Raw genomic sequence first — 5,984 nt, 5'->3', positions numbered from 1 at the left:
ATGTATATGCTTTTCTGTGTGTGTGTCTGCCAGCCAGGATAGCATTCTGGATGAGACTTTTTCCAAAAACACGATATGCCCTAAATGATCTGCATAATTTACACACCGAATCCCATTATTTATTTCCACAGCTGCTGGTCTCAGGCTATATGAGCATCCTGAGAGAACCCTCTCACACACAGGGAGACACACAGATCAATGTGTTGTGAATGTGCATGTTTACATGATGACAAACCTGAAATATAGACAGAGAACAGTCCGCTCACAACAGCTCTATGACCTGAATGGACCCAGTTATGCAGCAGACCTTAGATCAACCCAGCTAGAGGAGATACACTGTATGCAGGTTCCCTCCCATAGAGAATAGTCTTTTCCAGGCAGTATAAATAGGCAAAATGTTTATTTTCCTTTATTTGTATATAATCATTCACTAAGACATGTAGTAAATGATGATGCAGCTTTAAAGTGTGTATATATATATATAATCAGCATTATTGTTTGTTTTGTTTCATTTAATTTCAAAATCTACAAGACCGTAAAAACCAATATCCAAGAGTGTTATCTGGTGGTTATAATAATCATGACACATACTTTCCAACATGCTTTATTTACATGTATATGTAACAGAAGCTCATTAGCCTGCCACTATGTTTTTGGAGTGTGTGGGGAAACCGAAGCATGCACTGAGATAACATGTACATTTCACACATATATATTTAATTATTATTATTAATAACAATTTTTAAGGTATAACAAAGTGTACACTGTGCTGTAGAAGAGAAACATATAAAACAGTAACAGGATAGCAGAGCGTAAATGCAATATGCAATGGCAGATCAAAACATAAGTACATAACAAATAATGCTAAACAATTTGGGTAGGACAGATAACAGAGGTAGGGCAACTTGCTGAAGCTAGCAGGAGCATGCAGAGGCGAGTCAGTTCAGTGCTCGGTGATCCTGTACCCAATATATGGTCAAGTATACAGAGTCACTGAATGGAAGGAGACAAGAAAGAACAAAAGGGTGGACGGCCCTGCACAAAAGAGCTTACTAATGGGATAGTGCCCTGGTTTAACCACTTGCCTGGCATGGACGTAATTTTCTGACCACACCAGGCAGTTCTTTATCTGTACTGGATGTAAAATTTCGTCCAGACAGATAAACATGAGGGTGGCTGCAGAAAGAGAATCTTCGCGCAGCTGCTGTTCTCAGAGGGACCTTCCGGTTGTCAGCACCCTCTCCCCCTCTGTCTGATGTGCCGCCGATCACTGCTGATCAGTCAGCAAAGCAGGACTCCCTACCCAGCGCCTGCAGAACTGAGCAGCCGCTGGGGAAAAGTAAGTTAACGCCTCCTCACATACCTGGTTCCTGTATCCGGTCTCAAATTGAGCGTCGCAATGGTTCCGATGTTCCGATGGTGGTTCCGATGTTCAGTTATTTTAATAACCAATTTTTTTTTATACAAATCTTTTAAAAAAAAACTTTTTTTTTTTTTTTGTTTTACGAAACCATTTTGGATACATTAAAATGGATGTTCCTCACCTAATTCACTCATTAAAAAACCGACAATTTTGAAGCGTTTTTTGGGGAAAAAAATCGTCAGTTAAGTGGTTAAGGGCCTGATTCAGAGATGGACGCTAATGCAATCTCAGCTGCGATTTTATAAGCAATGCAGCTGCGAAAATATGGTATTACAAAGATCACCCGAGCGTACAGACGCCCACTGCTGCATTCTTATATGCGTACGACGTCTGAATAAATATCAGTAGCATCGATGCACATCAAGCGGCCATCTTGCCCTTGCAGCAGGTCTGACCTGCAGCAGACTCGGTAGCTCTCCTGACACAAAGAGGGCTCTCATGCTGCAAAGTAGATCACAAGGGCTAGTTTATGCATGCCCATGTAACTGCGTTTAAACGGTCAGAGACACCTTTGTTTTTCTGACCACCTCCAAACGCTGTCCACCTGTCCCTCACTTTGCAATGGATTCCTATGTATGTCCGTAATTGCAAGCTGCCAACGCGCAGTGCGGCTTATACGCAATGGCAATGGCAAACAATCACTTGATCTGCAGACATAATCGCCATTGCGTTCATCTCTGAATCAGGTCCTAAGTGCTGTGAGGCAGCAATGCTAACCATTGTGCCACCTTCAACAGCTTTTTGGGTTTTTTTTTCAACCCATCCCTAACAATAAATGAAATTACCAGGTTTTTGCTGTTGGAAAATAGTTAGAGAAAATGTTTCAAATAGGTGATTTTAGAATATATTGCATGAAAACATAGCAATACATTTAAATTACTGTAAACCACACTCATGCAAGAGAATTAGCCATTTTGCGGGATGAACCAATATTTGTGCTTTGGAGATATCAATAGTTACTATTGGATTAATCGGACTAGCTTGAATATTGATTTACCTCACAATTGTAATTGACCTGCTCAGGTGAAAAACAGACCTCTAGCTGTTGAAAGCAGTCCCGTACCTCATAGGCTATTGTGATAATTATATTTCAGACTCCCCTTATTTCAGCTGTTAGGACTCCTACATTTGAGTGATTTCCTAGAATTTGTTGACATCAAATTCTAAATAAAAGGCATCGGGCTCACTACTGTTCACTGTTCACTATTGTTCACGGACAGCAGCATTAATGTTGAGTCAGCATAAAACCATGCATGCTCGAACCTGCTGATTAGCCTGCCACTACTGTGATCGGGAGGGGCATGTAACAAAGGCAAATTTTAGCTAAGTGCTTGTCTGAATTAACCATTACCATCAGAGCTGTAACTAGGGCAATATGACATGTTCTCCTGTTGGGGATTGCTTCTGTTGTTTTTATTTTTTTAAATTAGCATGATTATTATTTAGATGATATTTTTCCACCTGGGACAGGACAAGCAGGTATAGCTGGCGCAGCCATGACCACTACACGACCTCCGTTCATCGAGACTCACAATAACGATCAACAAGAAGCCCCAACAGGGAGTTTGTACAGGGACTGTGAAGGGGGTTGGAGAATAATCTAGTGCTTGTAATAGGATTATTACGCTATCTGCAGGCTAGTATCACCCCGGGCCCTCCAGCTGTGCTCAGCATGACTCCCAGCAAGATTGTGGGGTACCAGTGTACTCTCTCGCCCAGTGCTCTGAAAATTCTACTTACATCTTTGCATTAATGGTGGAAATTGTGATATATAGGGGTAGATTTACTAAAGTGCTGGTTTTTAGAAGTGGAGATGTTGCCCATAGCAACCAATCAGATTCTACTTAACATTTATCTAGCACCTTCTAGAAGATAATAGCTAGAATCTTATTGGTTTCTATGGGCAACATCTCCACTGCTAAAAATCTGCACTTTAATAAATATACCCCATAGTTTTATCAAACAATATTCAGGAGCGGCATAAACATGTGAAGACTATTCCTGTGGATATTGAACTTTGATCTATTGCATTGTTTTCTGTAAGTGTTTTATTGATAACCTTTATATTTTTATTAAGCATAATTTATAACTATACAATATGTATAGCATGTCATATTTGTGATGTTGCGTATTACAATAGTAGTTAATGTTATTAATGACTTGCTAATAAAAAGGATGTCTGAGAACTAGACAGGGAGATAAAATGCTGTGTCTGTGTGTTTAATTAGTACAGCAAATCCATTGTGTTCTAATTAACTGTCTGTACATGTTGCTTACATAAATATGCATATCAACTTGTAATGGTGTTAATCGATGAAATGTATGGTTCTTTGAGGGCAATCATACAATGTTTCATTGAAAGAAATAACTGCTGCATTCTACAGTATACAGAATCCCTCCCCTTATAGCCATAAGGTGTCACTCTTAAGCTGCACAAAATACTTATATTAATATATTGATATTACCAGCATGACCTGTTTGACTTAATATACAGTTATCTGCTTCATTCTTCACTATTTGTCGATAATATTAATAAATATAGTACAGATGACATAAAGTATTGATTGTAAGCTTACCTATATAGCTGTAGTGTAATTTATTACTGTGCTTACTGGTGTTAATTAGTTCATTGCCGTTAAAAAATATCTAGCTTCAATACATTTGGCCTCTTATATTGTAGTTGTAGGAAAGAGCAAAAACAACACCGTGAACAGGATTCATATCTTCTCAGATTTTCCAGTCTGCTTCGCTCCCAGTTGTGTCATACTCGTACCAGTGGTCTAATTAGTCAAGGCCTATGCACTCAAAAATTAACAAGCAAGATCAAATTGAATTCACTAAAGTGATATTTGTAAAACAAAAATATATTATTCCAACTTCAGCTGCTGTTGCCATGCTTTGATATAATCTTTCTAAAATGAAACGCAGCAGGTGCTATTTTTGAAAGTATATTGTGTTATGGGATGAATATTATATTGAGGTGGAGCTGAGTCTGTGAAACACTGCATCAACAAAATCATAGCAATAGACATTATATAGAGGAAGATAAAGCTACAAATATACTGGAGACTGAAATCTCAGTGAATTAATACAAATATCTTAAAATCCCCATCGGCAGATAATGCGTGCAACCTTAAAGTTATGTAACCAACTTAAATAAAATAAAGAGACAGACCAAGTAAATATGCGTTCAAAAATATATGGTCAGCTTTATTTATTTTACAATCAGAGTATGGTGGCATAAGAAAGAACGGCCAGTAACCTGACGCCCCACACTTGACTTATGCAAGGATGTAAAAACACTCACTGAACGGGCCAATATCCCAATTCAAGTGTAATAGTGATATAAAACTTGCAAGGGCCGATATCCCTCTCTGGCAAGTGAGAAGGTATCCAGCCCCATCCCAATGCACTATTTTAGCCCTCTCCGACGAGAGGTGCCGCTGACCCCAGTAGGGTAAAATCAGCCTAACCAATGCATAGAAGGGGGCGCACCACTCATACTGCAGCATGTAAAATATAAAACAATACTCCCAAAGGCCAGATCCTGCATCTGAGGAGGAACTGGACCCCTGAGGGGATATTTGAAATCATCCCTGCAGTTACCGCATCAACATACTTATGTATGACCTCACAATGAATTAGACAAAGCTCGCAAATAAAACCAGTATGGAAAGACACCCTCTCATGGGTAAGGACAAAAAAAAAAATCCGCGGGCCCCGTCTATAGGGAAAAAGGGTCAGTAATAATGGTAATGCGGTAATAGTGCAGTACAACTACTAAAAGTATCAGGGAAAATCATACGGACAAATGAAAATGACCCACAGTCACGAAGTGTTAGTATGCATGCAGGAGCACCGTCTACAGGTAAAGAGCATAAATTACTGTACGGGGATCCATACAATTCCGCTACGGAAAGTATCAGGGGAAATCATATGGACAAGAGAAAATGAATCAACAACCACGTAGTGCTCCTATGTATGCACATTTATGACCAAAAGGTGGTCCAAAAGAGGAGGTTATAGGTTCCAATTTTAGAAGCAGTTTGTATAATTAGATAAAAATACCCCAGCCCCCAAAGGTATCAAGGACATTATACAGCTAAACCACGTGCAAATAATTCCAGGTGAACTGGAAATTTTGGACTATGAGCTCGTGATACCATTCACAAGCTGACTCCAACTCGCTTCAAGTCCCTACGTGTTCGTGGGGTCCCATGACATTTCCAAACTCTATTTAACTTAGGGATACCCATGTGAACCTAATTTTGTACATTTATGAAATAGAAAGTATATTTTAGCGTGATATTAGAAATATGCCGCGAGGACACATTTGTGATAGATTACCCGCGAATACACCACGATACATATTTTCATTATCCACAGTTCTGTCGCACTTATTTTCTCAGCTATGTGCACCAGGGGCGCCGAGAGGGGGGGGGAGCGGGTACAGTTTATCCGGGCCCGGGCTTCCAGAGGGGCCCGGTGGGGGCCCGGGTCTGGCACCGCCCCCCCCCCTCACTTCCTCCTTCCCTCCCTCCCTCTGCAGCAGCCCAGCACA

Source organism: Taudactylus pleione, unplaced genomic scaffold (assembly GCF_031769625.1).
Source record: "Taudactylus pleione unplaced genomic scaffold, aTauple2 ptg000342l, whole genome shotgun sequence".
Classification (NCBI taxonomy): Eukaryota; Metazoa; Chordata; class Amphibia; order Anura; family Myobatrachidae; genus Taudactylus; species Taudactylus pleione.
Note: the sequence above shows the minus strand (reverse complement) of the source record.